Below are 21,551 nucleotides of genomic sequence, written 5' to 3' on the forward strand. Positions count from 1 at the left end.
TCCCTTTCCCAGTTTCCCAGCCATAAGAATCCTATCCCATTCCAATCCCCTTCTTCTATAAGGGTATTCCCCCTCCCAAACCACCCCCTTCCTGCCACTGCCATTCCCTTACACTGGGCGGTACAGCCTAGTTAGGACCAAGTACTTTTCCTTCCTTTGGTGCCCAACAAGGCCATCACTTGCTACATATGCAGCTGGAGCCATGGGTCTGTCCATGTATAGTGTTTGGGTAGTGGTTTAGTCCCTCAGAGCTATGGTTGGTTGGTATTGTTGTTCTTACGGAGTTGCAAGACCCTTCAGCTCCTTCAATCTTTTCTCTAATTCCTATAGCCAGGAACATTTCTCAGTGAAATGGATTGCTGCTAGCATTTGTTTATGTATTAGACGTAATCTGGCTGTTCCTCTCAGAAGACAGCTAAATCAGGCTCCTGTCAGCATGTACTTCTTAGCTTTGTCAACCTTATTTAGTTTTGGTGGACATATATATATATATATATATATATATATATATATATATATATATATATGCTGTATACTCATGTGGGGCAAGCTCTAAATAGCTGTTCCTTCAGTCTCTGGTCGAAACTTTGCCTCCATATCCCCTCCTATGAATATTTTGCATCAACATTTGGATTGTCCTTGTTCTTGAGCTTCATGTGATCTGTGGATTGCATCTTTGGTAATTCGAGCTTTTGGGATAATATCGACTTATCAGTGGGTACATACCATGTGTGTTTTTCTGTCATTGGGTAACCTCACCCAGGATGACATTTTCTAGTTCCATCTATTTGCCTATGAATTTCATGAAATCACTGTTTTTGATAGCTGAGTAATATTCCATTGTGTAGATGTACCACATTTTCTGTATACATTCCTCTGTTGAAGAGCATCTGGGTTCTTTCCAGCTTCTGGCTACTATAAATAAGACTGCTATGAACATAGTGGAGCATGTGTCTTTGTTATAGGTTGGGGCATCTTTTGGGTATATGTTCAAGAGAGGTATAGCTGGGTCCTCAGGCAGTTCAATGTCCAATTTTCTGAGGAACCTCCAGACTGATTTCCAGAATAGTTGTAACAGTCTGCAATCCCACCAACAATGGAGGAGCATTCCTCTCTTTCCACATCCTTGCCAGCATCTGCTGTCACCTGAATTTTTGATCTTAGCCATTCTGACTGGTGTGAGGTGGAATCTCAGTGTTGTTTTGATTTGCATTTCCCTGATGACTAAGGATGCTGAATATTTCTTTAGGTATTTCTCACCCATTCGATATTCCTCAGCTGTGAATTCTTTGTTTAGTTCCAACCCCATTTATAATAGGGATATTTGGCTCTCTAGAGTCTACTTTCTTGAGTTCTTTGATTATTTTGGATATTAGCCCTCAATGGGATATAGGATTGATAAATATGTTTTCCCAACCTGTTGGTTGCCATTTTGTCCTAATGTCAGTGTCCCTTGTCTTACAGAAGATTTGCAGTTTTATGAGGTCCAGTTTGTTGATTCTTAATCTTAGAGCATCAGCCACTGGTCTTTTTTTCAGGAAATTTCCCCCAGTGCACATGTGATCGAGACTCTTCCCCACTTTTTCTTCTATTAGTTTGGATGTATCTGGTTTGATGTGGAGGTCCTTGATCCACTTGTACTTAAGCTTTCTACATGGTGATAAGAATGGATTGATTTGCATTCTTCTATATGCTGACCATCCTATGAACCAACACCATTTGTTTAAAAAGCTATCTTATTTTCGCTGGACTGTTTTAGCTCCTTTGTCAAGGATCAAGTGACCATAGATGTGTGGGTTCATTTTTTGGGTCTTCAATTTTATTCCACTGATTGACCTGCCAGTATCTGTACCGATACCATACAGGTTCTTTTTAAATCACTTATGCTTTGTAATACTGCTTGAGGTATAGTGATTCCCCCACAAGTTATTTTATTGTTGAGTATATTTTTTGCTATCTTGAGTTTTTTGTTATTCCAAGTGAATTTGCAAATTGCTTCTTCTATCTCTATGAAGAATTGAGTTGGAATTTGGTTGGGGATTGCATTGAATTTGTAAATTGCTTTAGACAAAATGACCATTTTTAAAATATTAATCCTGCCAATCCATGTGCATGGGAAATTTTTTTTATCTTCTCAGGTCTTCAATTTCTTTTTTCAGAACCTTGAAGTTGTCACACAGATCTTTTACTTGCTTGGTTAGAGTCACACTGAAATATTTTATGTTACTTGTGACTATTGTGAAAGGTGTCATTCCCTAATTTCTTTCTCAGCCTGTTTATTCTTTGAGTAGAGGAAAGCTACTGATTTGTTTGATTTAATTTTATACACCGCCCCTTTGCTGAAGTTGTTTATCAGACTTAGTAGTTCTCTGATTGAACTTTTGAAGTCACTTATGCACACCATCATATCATCTGCCAATAGTGATATTTTTCTTTCTTCCTTTCCAATTTTATACCTTTGACTTCCTTTTGTTGTCTTATTGCTCTGGTTAGGACTTTGAGTACTTTATTGAATAAGTAGGCAGAGAGTGTACAGTCTTGTCTAGTCTCTGATTTTAGTGGGTTTGTTCCAAGTTTCTCTTCATTTAGTTTATTTTTGGCTACTGGTTTGCTGTATATTGTATTTACTATGTTTAGGTATGGGCCTTGAATTCCTGATGCTCCCAGGCATTTTATTATGAAGCAGTGTTGAATTTTTTAAAATGTTTCTTAGCCTCTAATAAAATGGTCATGTAATATTTTTCTTTGAGTATGTTTACATAGTGGATTATGTTGATGTATTTTTTGTATATTGAGCCATGCCTGCATTCCCAGGATGAAGTGTACTTGATCATAATGAACGATCATTTTGATTTGTTCTTGGATTTGGTTTCTGAGAATTTCATTGAGTATTTTTGTGTTGATATTCATAAGGGAAATTGGTCTGAAGTTCTCTTTCTTTGTTGGGTCTTTGTGTGGTTTAGGTATAAGAGTAATTGTGGCTTCATAGAAGGAATTCGGTAGTGCTCCTTCTGTTTCATTTTGTGGGGTAGTTTGGACAGTACTGGCATGAGGTCTTCTATGAAGGTCTGATAGAATTCTGCACTAAACCCATCTGGTCCTGGACTCTTTTTGGTTGGGAGACTTAATTATTGCTTCTATTTCTTTAGAAGTTATGGGATTGTGTAGAAAGCTTACCTGATACTGATTTATCTTTGTTTTATGGTATTTGTATAGATAATTGTCCATTTCACCCAGATTCTCCAGTTTTCTTGAATATATGTTTTTGTAGTAGGACCTGATTTTTTAAAAAAATTTCTTCAGATTCTGTTGTTCATTTCTGATTTTGTTAATTTGAATACACTCTCTGTGCCCTCTTGTTAGTCTGGCTAAGGGTTTATCCATCTTGTTGATTTTCTCAAAGAACCGGGTCATGGTTTTTTGTTGATTCTTTGTATAGTCCTTTTGTTTCTAGTTGGTTGATTTTAGCCCGGAGTTTGCTTATTTCCTGCCATCCATTCCTCTTGGGTATATTTGTTTCTTTTTGTTCTAGAACTTTTAGTTGTGCTGTCAAGCTGCTAATGTATGCTCTCTCTAGTTTGCTTTTGCAGGCACTCAGAACTATGAGTTTTCCTCTTAGGACTGCTTTCATTGAGTCCCATAATTTTGGGTATGTTGCGCCTTCATTTTCATTAAATTCTAAAAGGTCTTTAGTTTCTTTATTTCTTCCTTCACTAAGTTATCAATTTGTAGAGCATTATTCAATTTCCATTTATATGTGGGCTTTCTGTTGTTGTTGTTATTGAAGAGTAGCCTCAGTCTGTGGTGAAACTGATAGGATGATTGGGATTATTTTTATCTTCTTGTATCTTCTGTTGAGGCCTGTTTTATGACTGAGTATATGGTCAGTTTTGGGGAAGGTCCTATGAGGTGCTGAAAAGAAGATATATTCTTTTGTTTTAGCTTGAAATGTTCTATAAATATCTGTTACATCTAGTTGTTTCCTAACTTCTGTTAGTTTCTCTGTGTCTCTTTTTAGTTTCTGTTTCCATGATCTGTCCATGGATGAGAGTGGGGTGTTGAAATCTCCTAGCATTATTGTGTGAGGTGAAATGTGTGCTTTGAGATTTAGTAAGGTTTCTTTTATGAATGTAGATGCCCTTGTATTTGGAGCATAGATATTTAGGATTGAGAGTTCATCTTGGTGGATTTTTTCTTTGGTTAATATGAAGTGCCCTTATCTTTTTTGATAACTTTTCATTAAAAGTTGATTTTATTCAGTATTAGAATATAATAATACTCCAGTTTGTTTCTTCAGACCATTTGCTTGCAAAGTTCTTTTCCAGCCTTTTATTATAAGGTAGTGTCTGTCTTTGTCTCTGAGGTGTGTTGCCTGTATGCAGCAAAATGTTGTGTTCTCTTTACATATTTAGTCTATCAGTCCTTGTCTTTTTATTTGGGAATTGATTCCATTTATGTTAAGAGATATTAAGAGATATTGTGATAGTTGTTTCCTGTTATTTTTGTTTTTAGAGGTGGAATTACATTTGTGTGTCTCTCTTCTTTTGCTTTTGTTGTAAGGAGATTACTTTCTTGCTCCTTCTAGTGTGTAGTATTTCACCTTGTATTGCAGTTTTCCATGTATTATCCTTTGCAGTGCTGGATTCATAGAAAGATATTGTGTAAATTTTGTTTTGTCATGTAATATCTTGGTTTCTCCATCTATGTTAATTGAGGTTTCACTGGATATAATAGCTTGGGCTGGCACTTGTGTCCCTTAGGGTCTGTATGACATCTCATCAAAATCTTCTGGTTTTAATAGTTTCTGGTAAGAAGTGTGGTATAATTCTGATAGGTCTACCTTTATATGTTACTTGACCTTTTCCCCTTATGGCTTTTAGTATTCTTCCTTTGTTTTGTTCATTTTGTCTTTTGACTATTATGTGACTGGAGAAATTTCTTTTGTAGTCCAAACTATTTGGACTTCTATAGGTTTTTTGTATGTTTATTGGCATCTCTTCCTTTAGGTTAGGGAAGTTTTCTTCTATAAGTTTCTTGATGATATTTACTGGCCCCTCAAGTTAGAAATCTTCACCATTTTATCCTTAGATTTGATTTTCTCATTGCTTCCTGGATTTCCTGGATGGTTTGTGATAGGCGCTTTCCTCATTTTACATTACCTTTGATGGTTGTTTCAATGTATCTTCTACTCTTGTGATTCTCTCTTCTATCTCTTGTATTCTGTTGGTGATGCCTGCATATTTGACTTTTGATCTCTTTCTTAGGTTTTTCTATTTCAGAATTGTCTCCCTTTGATCTTTCTTTATTGTTTTTCTTTCCATTTTTAAATCCTGGATGGTTTTGTTCATGTCCTTCACCTGTTTGGTTTTGTTTTTCTATAATTCTTTCAGGGATATTTGTGCTTCCTCTTTAAGGGCTTTTACTTGTTTACCCGTGTTGTGCTCTATTTCCTTAAGAAAGTTATTTATATCCTTATTAAAGTCTTCTCTCATCCTCATGAAATGTGATTTTAAATCCAAATCTTGTTTTTCTGGTGTGTCTGGATATCCAGTATTTGCTTTGGTGGGAGAAATAGGCTCTGATGCTCCCAAGTTGTCTTGGTTTCTGTTGTTTTGGTTCCTGCAGTTGCCTGTCACCATCAGATTGTCTTTGGTGTTAGCTTGTTTTGCCATCTCTGACAGTGGCTTGACCCTCCTATAGGCCTATGTGTCAGCATTCCTATTGTCTTGTTTTCTTTCAGTGAGATCTGTAACAGAAAGCTGCTCATGGGTTTGTGTGACTTGAGACATCCTGGCAGGTTGCTTTGTGCAGAAGAGTAGGTCTTACCTCTGCTCTCAGGTGTGTAGGCTAAAACACAAAGGGTCCTGCTCCTTATTGCTCCTAAGTCCCTGTGCCCACAGGGCACAGAGGGTACTAAGCAGGTTCCTCTTTGGCCAAGGATGTGAGCAGAAGTGGTGGTCTTCCCTGAACCCTTAGGATTGTCTGCACTTTTGAGGGTCCAGCTCTCTCCCATAAAGGATTTAGGTACAGGTATCTGTGGGATAAACTCAGTTAAGTTCTGGGTGGGGGAGAATACAGCATGTTTCTGCTGCTGACTGCTCCTATATTCCTGTATCTGTATGCTACTGTGCAGGTTCCTCTTGGGCCAGGAATGTGAGCATCCTGGTGGACTGTCCACACTTCTGAGGGTCCAGATCTCTCCCCCATGGGATTTGGGTTTAGTAAGCTATGGGAATGAATGTTTTAGCTCCTGGCAGAGCCAGAAACCACAGTCAGAAACCAGAAGTGTCCTGTCTCTGACACATTCTGTCTTTGTGTATCCTGAGGCCACCAGGCAGGTTGCTTGGAACAGAAAATTTTGTCTTACCTCTGCTCTCAGGTGTATAGGCACTCCTGGTGACTGGCTTTTATCTTTCAGTGCAGGCTGAAACCTGAAAGGACCTGCCTCTGGCTACTTCTAGTTTACTGTGCCCAGAGGGCACAGAGGGTACTATGTGGGTTCCTCTTGGGTCAGGAATGTGATCAGAAGTGGCAGTCATTTTTGAGTTCTTAAGATTGTCTGAACTTATGAGAGTCCATTTCTCTCCTCCGTGGGATTTGACTACAGGGAAGTGTGGGACCGGTTTGGTTCAGTCATTCTTTAAGAGAATTCTTAATATAATTCTTTCCTATGTTCCTCAAAGAAGAGATTGAAAGTTAAGTTTGCATCAAACAGCCAACATAAAGAGCTTTATTGTTAGTTTATTTATTTACTAAAAAAATGTTGGTCTACTCCTGGAGGTGACCCTGTGCGATAGCTCTCTATACCCAGATACCACTGGGAGATAGCTCAATTCTCAGAAGTGCTGACACACCTGAAAGCACAGGTGAGACCACTGTTTCTGCTCATGTTCCTGGCCCAAGAGGAACCTGACCAAAGCCCCCAGGAAAAAGGAATTGAGGAACAGTCTGGGACAGTATCTTCCTTTCTCTGCCTGTGCCCTGAGCAGACCTTGTGCCACAGCTCTTTCTACCCATATGCTGCTTGGAGAAAGCTGGTCTCCCAGGAGTGCTGACATACAGGTTTACAGGAGGGTCAAGCCACTTTCAAAGACAGCAAGACCAGCTAACAGCAGAGATCATCAGATGGCAAGAGGCAAGCATAGGAACCTAAGCAACAGAAACCAATGCTATTTATCATCTTTAGAACCCAGTTCTCCCACCACAGGAAGACCTGATACCCAAACAAACCAGAAAAGCAAGATTTAGATTTAAAATGCCCTTAAAGAGTAAACATAAAAATCAAACAAACAGGTGAAGGAATTGAAAAAAGACATCCAGTTTCTAAAAATAGAAATAGAAACAATAAAGAAATCAGAAAGGAAGACAACTCTGGAGAAAGAAAACCTAGGAAAGGGATCAGGGGTCATCCATGCAAGCATTAACAACAGAATACAAGAGATAGAAAAGAGAATCTCAGGGACAGAAGATAACATAGAAAACATTGACACATCCATCAAAGAAAATGCAAAATGCAAAAAGCTCCTAATGTAAAAAACATAGAAAATCCATGACACAATGAGAAGATCAAACCCAAGGATAATAGGTATAGAAGAGAGCGAAGATTTTCAACTTAAAAGGCCAGTAAATATCTTCAACAAAATTATACAAGAAAATTTCCCTAACCTAAATAGAGAAATACACACAAACATACAAGAAGCCTACAGAACTCCAAATAGATTGGACCAGGAAAGAAATTCCTCCCCCCATAATAGTCAAAACTCCAAATGCATAAGAAAGAAAGAATATTAAAAGTCATAAGGGAACAATGTCAAGCAACATATAAAGGCAGGCCTAAGAGTTCTTACCTGACTTCTTATCAGAGACAATGAAAGCCATAAAAATTTAAGGAAGATGTCATGCACATGCTAAGAGAACAGAAATGCCAGCCCAGGCTACTATATACAGCAAAACTCTCAATTACGATACATAGAGAATCCCACACATTCGATGACAATATATATTGACACAAGATCTTTTCACATATCCAGCCCCTACAAAGGATAATATATGGAAAATTCCAACACAAGGAGTAAACTACACCCTAGAAAAAGCAAGAAAAAACCTTACTAAAGCTCAAAGCACACATTGAACCTCACACAATAATAATAATAGGAGATTTCAACACCCCACTCTCATGAATGGACAGATCATGGAAATAGAAATTAAACAGAGTCATAGACAAACTAGCTGAAGTTATGAACTGAATGGTCTTATAGAACATCCTATCCTAAAACAAAGGATATACCTTCTTCTCACCACCTCATGGTACTTTCTCCAAAATTGACCATAGAATCGGGCACAAAACAGGCCTCAACAGATACAGAAAAATAGAAATAATTTCATGCATTCTATCACACCAATACGGCTTAAAGCTGGTCTTCAATAACAAAAAGGGAAGAAGGTCCACATATACATGGAGGTTGAACAATGCTCTATTCAAAGACAACGTGTTCAAGGAAGAACTAAAGAAAGAAATTAAAGATTTCTTAGAATTTAATGAAAATGAAGGTACAACATACCCAAACTTTTGAAAGCTGTACTAAGAGAAAAACTCATAGCTCTGAGTGTCTGAAGAAAGAAACAGGAGAGAGCATATGTCACCAGCTTGAAAGCACACCTAAAAACTCTAGAAAAAAAGAAACAAATTCACCCAGGAGGAGTAGAAGTCATGAAATAATCAAACTCAGGGCTGAAATCAGTCAAGTTGAAATAAAAAGGAGTATGCAAAGAATCAACAGAACCAAAAGCTGGTTGTTTGAGAAAACCAACAAGATAGATAAACCCTTAGCCAGACTAACCAGAGGGCAAAGAGAGTGTGTCCAAATTAACAAAATCAGAAATGAAAAGAAAGTCATAAAAACAGAATCAGAAGAAATTCCCAAACTATCAGATCCTACTACAAAAGCCTATATTCAACAAAACTTGAAAATCTGGAGGAAATGGACAATTTTCTAGACAAATACCAGGTGTCAAAGTAAAATCAGGAACATACACCATTTAAATAATGCCATAACTCCTAAAGAAATAGAAGCATCAATTAAAAGTCTCCCAACCAAAAATAGTCCAGAACCTTCTAGGTTTAGTACAGAATTCTACCAGACCTTCACAGAAGACCTCATACCAATACTGTTGAAACTATTCCACAAAACTGAAACAGAGCACTACTGAATTCTTTCGATGAAGCCACAATTACTTTTATATCTAAACCACACAAAGACCCAACAAAGAACGAACTCCAGACCAATTTGCCTTATTAATATTGATGCAAAAATACTCAATAAAAATCTTGCAAACAGAATCCAAGGACACACCAAAACAATTATCCATCATAATCAAGTAGACTTCATGCCAGGTAAGCAGGTATTGTTTAATATATGGAAAACCATCAATGTGATCCACTATAAAAACAAACTCAAAGATAAAAACCACATGATCATTTCATTAGATGCAGAGAGAGCATTTGATAGAATTCAATACCCCTTTACGATAAAAGTCCTGGAAAGAACAGGAATTCAAGGCCCATACCTAAACATAGGAAAAGCCACATATGGCAAACCAGTAGACAACATCAAACTAAATAGAGAGAAACTTGAAGCAATTCCAGTAAAATCAGGAAGGCGACAAGGTTGTCAACTCTCTCCCTACTTATTCAACATACTACTCAAAGTCCTATCCAGAGCAATCAGACAATGAAAGGAGGTCAAAGTGCTACAAATAGGAAAGGAAAAAGGCTAAATATCACTATTTGCAGATGATATGTTAGTATAGTTAGGTGACCTCGAAAGATCCACCAGAGAACTACTAAGCCTGATAAACAATTTCAGCAAAGTGGCTGAGTATAAAATTAACTCAAACAAATCAGTAGCCTTCCTCTACACAAAAGATAAACAAGCTGAGAAAGAAATTAGGGAAACGAAACCCTTAATATTAGTCCCAGATAATAGAAAATACGTCGGTGTGACTTTAACCAAGCAAGTGAAAGATTTGTGTGATAAGAACTTCAAGTCTCTGAAGGAAGAAATTGAAGATCTCAGAGGATGGAAGGACCTCCCATACTCATGGATTGACAGGATTAATATAGTAAAATGTCATTTTACCATAAGCGATCTCCAGATTCAATGCAATTCCGATTCAAATTCCAATCCAATTCTTCAAAGAGTTAGATAGATCAATATGCAAATTCATCTGGAATAACAAAAAACCCAGGATAGCTAAAACTATCCCCAACAATAAAAGGACTTCCAAAGGAATCACTATCCCTGAACCCAAGCAGTATTACAGAGCAATAGTGATAAAAACTGTTTGGTATTGGTACAGAGAAGGCAGGTAGACCAGTGGAATAGAATTGAAGACCCAGAAATGAACCCACACACCCATAGTCACTTTATTTTTGACAAAGGAGCCAAATCATACAATGGAAAAAAGATAGCATTTTCAACAAATGCTGCTGGTTCAACTGGTGTTCAGCAGGTAGAAGAATGTAAATTGATCCATTCTTATTGCCTTATTGCCCTGTTCAAAGCTTAAGTCCAAGTAGATCAAGGACCTCCACATCAAACCAGATACACTCAAACTCATAGAAGAAAAAGCGGGGAAGAATTTTGAACACATAGTCACTGGAGAAAAATTCCTGAACAAAACACCAGTGGCTTATGCTCTGGTGGTATATCTACACAATGGAGTACTACTCAGCTATCAAAAACAATGACATCATGAAATTCATGGGCAAATGGATGGAACTAGAAAATGTCATCCTGAGTGAGGTAACCCAATCACAGAAGAACACACATGCTATGCACTCATTGATAAGCTGATATTAGCCCAAATGCTCAAATTACCCAGGATGCATGGACCACGTGAAAATCAAGAAGGATGACCAAAATGCAGATGCTTCACTCCTTCTTTAAAAGGAGAATAAGAAAACACCCATAGGAGGAGATAAGAAGGCAAAGTTTAGAACAGAGACTGAAGGAACAGCCGTTCAGAACCTGCCCCACGGGTGACCCATCATATACAGCCACCAGACTAGATAAGATGGATGAAGCTAAGAAGTGCAAGCTGACAGTAACTGGATGTAGATCTCTCCTGATAGACACAGCTATAATATGGCAAATATATAGGCAAATGCCAGCAGCAAAGCACTGAACTGAGAATGGGACCCCCATTGAATGAATCAGTACTGAAAGAGCAGAAGGGGCTTGAGACCCCTCATGAACCATACCAACCAATCAGACCTTCCATGGAGTAAGCCACTACTCAAAGAGTATACATGAACTGACCCTGGTCTCCAAATTCATAGGCAACAATGAATAGCCTAGTGGGGGAATCAGTTGAAGGGGAATCCTTTGGTCCTACCACTGCTGGACCTCCAATGAGTGGTATTGTTGGGAGGAGGGCAGTAATGCGTGGTGGATGGGGACAGGAACAACCATATAGAAGGGGAGACAGAGAAGTTAGGGGCATGTTGGCCTGGAAACCGGGAAAGGGAATAACATTTGAAATGTAAATAAGAAATACCCAATTTAAAAAAGATGAAAAAAATAGCTACTAGCATGCACACACACACACACATACACACACACATACAGACACATCACAAAAAAGAAAAAGAAGCAAGAAAGTAATCTAATTTTACTAACACAAATGAGAGATCCACACAAAGGTAATTGCACAACTAATAACAAAAATAACAAGAAGCAACAATCCTTAGTCCTTAATATCTCTCAACATTAATGGATTCAATTCCCCAATAAAAAGACATACACTAACAGACTGCATATAGAAAGAGGACTCAGCATTTTCCTCCATAGGCAAACCACTTCAGTGAGTAACACAGACACTACTTAGAGTAAAAGGCTGGAAAACTAATTTCCAAGGAAATAGTCCCAAGAAAAAAGCTGGAGAAACCATTCTAGTATAAAATAAAATCAATTTTCAATCAAAAGTTATCAAAAATATCAAAATATCAAAAAGGAAAAATCTACAAGAGATGAACTCTCATTCCTGAATATCTATGCTCCAAATGTAAGTGCACTTACTTTCATAAAAGAAACCATACTAAAGCTCAAAGCATACACTGCACCTTACACAATAATAGAGTCAGACTTCCAAACCCCTCTCTCAGTAATGGATAGATCATGGAAACAGAAACTAAACAGAAACAGTGAAACTAAAAGCAGTTATGAACCAAATGTATTTAACATATCTATAGAACATTTCATCCTAAAACAAAAGAATATACCTTCTTCTCAGCACATCATGGTACCTTCTCTAGAATTGAGCATGTAATCAGTTTCAAAACAGGCCTCAACAGAAACAAGAAAATTAAAATAATCCCATGTATCCTTTCTGATCACCATGCACTAAGCGTGGTCTCCAACAACAACAAAATGACAGAAATCCCATATACACATGGAATCAGAACAATGCTCTAGTCAATGATAATTTGAAAAGGAAGAAATAAAGAGATCAGACTTTTTGAATTTAATAACAATAAAGGCACAAAATACCCAAACTTATGGGACACAGTGAAAGCACTGCTAAGAAGAAAACTCATGGCTTTGAGTGCCTCTAAAAAGAAACTGGTGAGAACATACTTTAGCACCTTGACAGCACAAATGAAAGTTCTAGAACAAAAGAAGCAAATACGGACAAGAGTAGTAGATGGCAGGAAATAATCAAACTCAGGGCTGAAATCAACTAAGTAGAAACAAAAAGAACCATACAAAAAAAATCAACAAAACCAGGAGCTAGTTCTTAGAGAAAATCAACAAGATAAATAAACCCTTAGCCAGATTAAACAGAGGTCAGAGAGAGTGTATCCAAATGAACAAAATCAGAAATGAACAGGGAGACATAACAACAAAATCTGAGGAAATTCAAAAAACCATCAGATCCTACTACAAAAACTTATAATCAACAAAACTGGAAAATCTGAATGAAATGGACAATTTTCTAGCCAGATGCCAGATACTGAAGCTAAATAAGGAGTAGATAAATCATGTAAACAGTCCCTTAACTCCTAAAGAAATAGAAGCAGTGTCCAGATTGGTTTAATGGAGAATTCTACCAGAACTTTATAGAAGACATCATACCAATACTGTCTAAAGTATTCTACAAAAGAGAAACAGAAGGAACCTTACCCAATTGGTTCTGTGAAGCCACAATTATACTTATACCTAAACCACACAAAGACCCAAAAGAGTAAGAAATCTTCAGACAAATTTCCCTTATGAATATTGATGCAAAATTATTTCATATAATTATTGCAATCCGAATCTAAGAACACATCAAAATGATCATCCATCATGGTCAAGTAGGCTTCATCACAGATGCAGGGTTGGTGAAATATACAGAAATCTATCTTGTAATCCTCTGTATAAACAAACTCAAAGAAGAAAACCACATAACCATCACATTCAATGTTGAGACAGCATTTGACAAAATTCAATACCTCTTCTTGATAAAAGTCATAGAAATATCAGAAATTCAAGGCCCATACCTAAATGTAGTAAAAGCAATATACAACAAGCAAGCAGCTAACATCAAAGTAAATGGAGAGAAACTTGAAGCAGTCTGACTAAAATCAGGGACTAGACAAGGCTGCTCACACTCTCCCTACTTATTCAATATAGCACTTGACATCCTAGTCAGATCAATCAGACAAGTAGGTCAAGGGAATATAAGTTGAAAAGGAAGAAGTCAAAATTTCACTATTTTCCTTTGATATGAAAGTATACTTAAATGACCCCAAAAGTTCCACCAGAGAACTACTAAGCCTGATAAACAACTCCAGCAAAGTGGCTGGATATAAAATTAACTCAAACAAATCAGTAGCCTTCCTCTACTCAAAGGATAAACAGGCTGAGAAAAAACTAGAAAAATGATACCCTTCACAATAGTCAAAAATAACATAAAATACCTCAGTGTGACTCTACCTAAGCAAGTGCAAGATTTATATGACAAGAACTTCAAGTCTCTGAAAAAATAAATAGAAACTATCAAAAGATGGAAGCATCTGCCATGCCCGTGGATTGGCAGAATTAATATTGTAAAAATGGCCATCCTGCCAAAAGCAACCTACAGATTAAATCCAATCTTCATCAAAATCTTAATGTAATTCTTCATAGAGTTAGAAAAAGCAATTTGCAAATTTATTTGGAATAACAACAACAACAACAACAATAACAACAACAAAACCCCCAAACAAACAGGATAGCAAAAACTCTTCTCCATAATAAAAGAACTTCTGAGGGAATCATTATTCCTGACCCAAAGCTGTATTATGGAACAGTAGTCATAAAAACTGCATGGTATCAGTACAGAGACAGGCAGATAGATCGATGGAAGAATATTGAAGACCAGAGACTAAGCCACACACATATGCTCACTTGATCGCTGACAAAGGAGCTAAAACCATCCAGTGGAAAAATTTAGCATTTTAAACAAATGGTGCTGCTTCATATGGCGGTCAGCATGTAGAAGTGTGCAAATGGATCTTTTCTTATTGCCTTGTACTAAGATCAAATCCAAGTGTATAGGGATCCCCATATAAAACCAGATTCAGTTAAACTAGTAGAGAAAAAGTGTGGAACAGCCTTGAACACATGGGCACTGGAGAAAGTTTCCTGAACAGAACACTAACCACTTATGTTCTAAGATCAAGAATGAACAAATGAGAATTTCTGAATTTCCAAGCTTCTGTAAGGCAAAGTACCCTTTTATTAGGATAAAATGGCAACAAACAGATAAGGAAAAGATCTTTATCAATCCTACATCTGATAGAGGGCTAATATCCAACATATATAAAGAACCCACAAAGTTACACTCCAGAGAATCAAAAAATCATATTAAAAATGGTATACAGAGGTAAACAAGAATTCTCAACTGAGGATTACTGAATGGCTCAGAAGCACCTAAAGAAATGTTTAACATCTTTAGTCATCAGGTAAATGCAAATAAAAACAACCCCTAGATTCCACCTCATACCAGTCAGAATGGTTAAAATAAAAATCTCAAGTGACAAAAGATGCTAAAAAGGATATGGAGAAAGATGAACACTCCTTCATTGTTTTTGGGATTGCAAGCTGATACAGCCACTCTGGAAATCAATCTGAATGTTCTTCAGAAAATTTGATATTGTCCTATCTGAGGATACAGCTGTACTACTCCCGGTCATATACCCAAAAGATGGTCCAACATACAACAAAAAGACATGCTCCACTATGCTCATAGAAGCCTGATTTATAATAGCCAGAAGCTGAAAAGAACCCAGATGTTCTTCAACAGAGGAATAGATAGAGAAAATATGGTACATTATACAATGAATTAGTACTCAGCTATTAAAAATAATTACTTCATGAAATTCATAGGCACATGTACGGAAGTAGGAAATAGCATCCTGAGTGAGATATTCCAATCACAAATGACCAGGCATGGTATGTATTCACCGATAAGTAGATATTAGTCTAAAAGCTTAGATTACCCAAGATACAATCCACAGACCACATGAAGCTCAAGAAGAAGGATGACCAAAGTGTGGATGCTTCAGTCTTTCTTAGAAGGGGGACTAAATATTCAAAGAGGAAATGGGGAGACCAGGTTTGGAGCAGAGACTGAAGGAAACACCATCCAGAGACTGCTGCACCTAGGGATCCAACCCATACATACAGTCAGCAAACCCAGACAATATAGGTGATTCCAAGAAGTTCATGCTGACAGGAGCATGTCTCTTGAAAGGCTCTGCCAGACCATGAGAAATACAGAGGTGAATGTTTGCAGCTAACCATTGAACTGAGAACGGGGTCCCCAGTTGAGTAGTTAGACAAAGGACTGAAGTAGGTGAAGGGGCTTGCAACCCTATAAGAACAACCATACCAACCAACCAGAGCTCCCAGGGACTAACCAACCATCCAATGAGTACACATGGACAAACCCATTGCTCCAGCTGCATAAGCAGTAGAGCATTGCCTTGTTTGGACTCAACAGAGGAGAATGCCTTGGTTCTGCCAAGGTTCCATGCCCTAGTGTAGGGGAACGTCAGGGTATGATGTGGAAAGGTGTGGGTAGGGAATGTGATAGCGTGTTTATGGATGAAAAACTAGGAAAGGGATAACGTTTGAAATGTAAATAAAAAATCCAGTAAAAAAGGAAAAATGTCAAAGTCGTTAAAAAGTATCATTTATTATGAGTACTCACACACCAGTCTCTTACATCGAAATTTGTTGAAAACTATAAAATAATTGCAAAATTAAAAATATGTGATAACATATTCTTTTTTCAAGTGTTTAGAAATAGGAAATTGATAAAATGCAGCACCTACATGCTTGGATGATCTAGATATTCCCTTGGTTTACATTCTAGTCTCTTCACATTTATCCACAGTCCTGTTTCGGCTTGCCTGCTTGAATCTTTCCTTAAGTCACCTTTTGAACACTGAGCCCCTAGTTCTTCCCTACTGGCCTCTCATCCTCTCATTCTAGACCACCTCCAGGCCTCTTTGATCTTTTAAAATCCATAATACTCATTGTTTTGAGAAACCCTTCAGCCACCACATTTGCCTCAGATTCTGGTGACGTGCAGCCTCAATATTTGCTTAGCCATGTGTCTAGCAAGAATGGGCCATAGCAACAAAAGTAAAGAAAAAAATCAGTGAAAAAGATTGGATCAGATATGTACACAAGAATGAGTTTAAGTGCTATAAGTCTGTCTATGTTCCAGAGCTAAAAAGAAAAATATGGACAGTGAAGAATAGTAATGTGGTATTCTTCTACCAGAACCCAGCAACTATAGTATAATATGCTACTATAATAAACAATTAAGGTGAAGCACAAGAACTTTAAAATGCTACCATGAATATGATCAAAAACCTTAAAATGGTATGAAGACAATTTTAACTATATCCAAGAGGACATAAAAAATAAATAATCACAGAACAATTGGTCAAAAGAGGTGGGAGCATCCCACACCCTAGAAACAAAAAAGGCATATAATTAACATCATCCATTAATATCTCTCACTATTGATGATCTCAATTCCTTAGTAAAATGACAAAAAAATAGATTACATTAGAAAATACATGTTTATCTTTCTGCTGCACCCAAGCAAAACAACATACCATTTAGAAGAGACATATCTGTATTATAAACATATCAGATCAAAAAACAAGCAGATACCTATTTTAGTATCTGACAATAAAGATATTAAATAAATTACATTCACATTAAAGGAATATATACTAGAGGGGTGTTAGAATTCTAAACACTTGTGCACAATACAAAGGTGTCAAAGTTTCTACAGGAAATGCCACAATTACTAAAATCACATACTGTTCTTAACACAGCAATAGTGAGTGACTTCAATACCAAAGACAGACCATCTATGAAACAAACAAACAATCAAATAAACAAAAAGGAACCAACCCAACTCCCCCCAAAAACTTAACAGAAAATTTAGTTAAAAAATATTGTGAATCAAATAGTGGTGATTGGCACCTACAGAATATTCTACTCAACTTTGAAGAATATATTTTCTTACAGTAGTTCATGAAACTTTCTTTAAAAGTGAATACATACCAAATAGGACATTATTGAAGTTTCAACACAATTTTAAATAATACATTCATCCTATTTTACTACAATGTATTAACATTGAACACAGACATCCTATTTAAGGCATCCAAGTTATTCTCTGCACATTTGTAGTTATAGATCTTTGAGTTAATTTCCATTAACTTTCTATATAAGGGGTTAATGATATCCTGATAGATGGTTATAGCAATATAACACGAGTCATTTTTCTACTTTATTTTTGCAGTGTAAGAGTAGTATTTTCCCCTAAGCCTATGCCCTCTCTATCCTCTCTATTTTTAGCCACTTTAGCAGTGTTAGGTATGAGTTCCATCTCTTGCAATGAGCCATAAATATAAGGAAAAGAGGTTGGGTACTCTATTAGCTTTCATGTCACTATTGCACCATTAATAAATTATAATGTAAAGTCATTATTGCAGGTTGAAGGTAAAGTAGTTGGGAGATAATGATGATTACCTTTCTTCCTTGGTACTATTCAGAATATTGTTTGGTACCATGCATGGTAGTAGGTGGGTGTAAAGCTTTAAGTTGGGCACACACTTAATTTTTCCACATTTGATGAAATAATTGTCTTCAGAAATAAAATCTTACAATCAGATTGTAGAAAATGAACAATGTTCAATGTTCTTGGAAAAGCGAAATTTTACCTTCTTGCAATTGGTGAGTATTGAGAACATTTATGTGTTCTAGTGTCTACTTCTCTTTCTTTCTTTTGTGTCTTAAAGAAATTGTTATATAGATTCTCATTCTTTAGGTTGAATTTGCTACTTTGTATTTCGTTCCTTTGCTTTTGGATGATAAGTAAATGGAAACTTTTTCTTGATTTTTTTCAAATTTATAAAGTATATAGAAAGCTATTCATTTTCTAAGTTGATTTTATATGCCTGAAAGTTAGTTGGTGTAATCTAATTGTGGTATTATACTTTTAAAGAATTGTAATGACAAAATCATATTATATCTGAATGAAATAATTTAAATTCTGCTTCCTAAATGTTTCTGAATACTTCCTAAGAGTTTGTGTATCATAGTGAATAATAGCAGAACATGAAGGGAACTTTCCTTATGCTGGAGGTATTTCCAGAGTTTTCCTATTTTATAAAATATTTATAATTTTTACATTTTACATTTTATTATTTTATTATGTACTTTGTTTTTCTAAGTACTTAAGGTCATTTTTATTAAAGGATATAGCACTTTGATAAAATTCTCAGTAGAAAAACCTGATTTATTTAGGTAATGGTAGAAATAAATACATATGGAATAAAGCTATGTTTAATTTTAATATATAAAGAGAATTTATTTAAACTAGGGCTCAAGTTTATACAATAGAGATGCCCAAGATAAGTCTTAAAATCATTATCACTCACAGCATATCAATGAAATATGTGGGTTTTTTTGGTCTTGTCTAGATTGGGATGTAATCAAGGATGATAGTTAAAGCAATTCATTTTTGTGTTAGATAGGTAACGTGCTTCTCAAATGGATGATGAGAGCATTATCTAGGTGTTCTCCTAGAAAGTGAGACAGGATGATATTTGTTAAGTTTCCCAATGCTTCGGATTGGTTGAACACTAATGTCATATGATCAAATGTGCATATGATCAAATAAAACAAACATGACAGTTAGGAAATGATGATATATAGCGTCTTTAAACAAAAAATAAATATCTGTATAATAAACATCTCCAGAGAGAAGATTGTAAATATGAAAATCATCTCCACATGGGAACTGGGCTCTCCATACGAATGGAAGAGACACTAGAAGACCACTCAAAGATCATTTTACAACAGGCCCTAAGAAACAAATTCAGGTCAGTGCCTTGCTCTGTGTTTCTGGGGGCCATCACATAGCTCTACCAAGAAAGTCAATATTAGGTTCATTCCTCTAATAACAAGGTAGAAAGTATAAATCATTTAGCCTGGTAAATGTTATTCTAAAGGCATGAGCAAAGTGCCTAATCCAGAAACAGGGAAGTAATAAGCAGTCAAACACAAAATAAAATTTTAATTGACTTTAGTAGTATGAGTAGGAAATAGGAAAAGTAGACACAGGAATATCATCCACTTATCTATGGCTCAATACACATTTTAACTACGATAAAAATAAATAAATGAAAGATGCACTTACTGAACATCTGGGTTTCCATTGAAAGAATCATTCAACAGTGGACCTTGTCTTGCATATATGTAAAAAAACAATCATCCTCCATATTTCCAACGTTATTTTGATTATGTTTTATTCTCCAAAAGCATTTGGAATATGCTGCCCTCAAAAGCAAGAAATACTCCAGAATCAGGAAGACAGACATCAAAGAGAGCATCTTTATCATATCCTGTATTACTTGAGCCTGAGGCAAGTGCACTACCAATCCTTAGGCACAAGCCCAAGTATCAATGTGCTGGAGTGCACCTGTGTTTCTCTTTTTTATAATTATAGTTAGTACAGAGAAAAATATATTTGAATCTCGGTACTTTAATGCCTGTTTTCCTCTAGAGGAATCTTAAGCACTTTCTGGCCAGGGGCTCTCCATTTGAATGTCCCTGTTGAGAACACAAACAACGGTTGATATTTTTTTTTATATTTATTAACTAGAGTATTTCTTATTTACATTTTGATTGTTATTCCCCTTCCTAGTTTCCAGGCAGACAACACCATAACTCCTACCCCTCCCCTTCTAGATGGGCTTCCCCTCCCCATCCTCCCCCCATTACCACACTCTCCCCAAAAATCACATTCACTAGGTGTTCAGTCTTGGGAGGACCAAGGGCTTCCCCTTCCACTGGTGCTCTTACTAGGATATTCATTGCTACGTATGAGGTTGAAGTCCAGGGTCAGTCCATGTATAGTCTTTGGGTAGTGTCTTAGTCCCTGGAAGCTCTGGTTGCTTGGCATTGTTGTTCATATGGGGTCTCAAGCCCCTTCACACTCTTCCAGTTCTTTCTCTGATTCCTTCAACAGGGGTCTGGTTCTCAGTTCAGTGGCTTGCTGCTGGCATTCGCCTCTGTATTTGCTGTATTCTGGCTGTGTCTCTCAGGAGAGATCTACATCCGGTTCCTGTCTGCCTGCACTTCTTTGCTTCATCCATCTTGTCTAATTGGGTGGCTGTATATGTATGGGCCACATGTGGGGCAGGCTCTGAATGGGTGTTCCTTCAGTCTCTGTTTTAATCTTTGCCTCTCTATTCCCTGCCAAGGGTATTCTTGTTCCCCTTTTAAAGAAGGAGTGAAGCATTCACATTTTGATCATCCGTCTTGAGTTTCATTTGTTCTAGGCATCTAAAGTAATTCAAGCATTTGGGCTAATAGCCACTTATCAATGAGTGCATACCATGTGTGTTTTTCTGTGATTGGGTTACCTCACTCAGGATGATATTTTCCAGTTCCTTCCATTTGCCTACGGATTTCATAAAGTCATTGTTTTTGATAGCTGAGTAATATTCCATTGTGGTGATGTACCACATTTTCTGTATCCATTCCTCTGTTGAAGGGCATCTGGGTTCTTTCCAGCTTCTGGCTATTATAAATAAGGCTGCGATGAACATAGTGGAGCACGTGTCTTTTTTATATGTTGGGGCATCTTGTGGGTATATGCCCAAGAGAGGTATAGCTGGATCCTCAGGCAGTTCAGTGTCCAATTTCCTGAGGAACCTCCAGACTGATTTCCAGAATGGTTTTACCAGTCTGCAATCCCACCAACAAAGGAGGAGTGTTCCTCTTTCTGCGCATCCTTGCCAGCATCTGCTGTCACCTGAGTTTTTGATCTTAGCCATTCTCACTGGTGTGAGGTGAAATCTCAGGGTTGTTTTGATTTGTATTTCCCTTATGACTAAAGATGTTGAACATTTCTTTAGCTGTTTCTCAGCCATTCGGCATTCCTCAGCTGTGAATTCTTTGTTTAGCTCTGAACCCCAATTTTTATTA

This window comes from Rattus norvegicus, chromosome 1 (genome assembly GCF_036323735.1).
Source record: "Rattus norvegicus strain BN/NHsdMcwi chromosome 1, GRCr8, whole genome shotgun sequence".
Taxonomy (NCBI): Eukaryota; Metazoa; Chordata; class Mammalia; order Rodentia; family Muridae; genus Rattus; species Rattus norvegicus.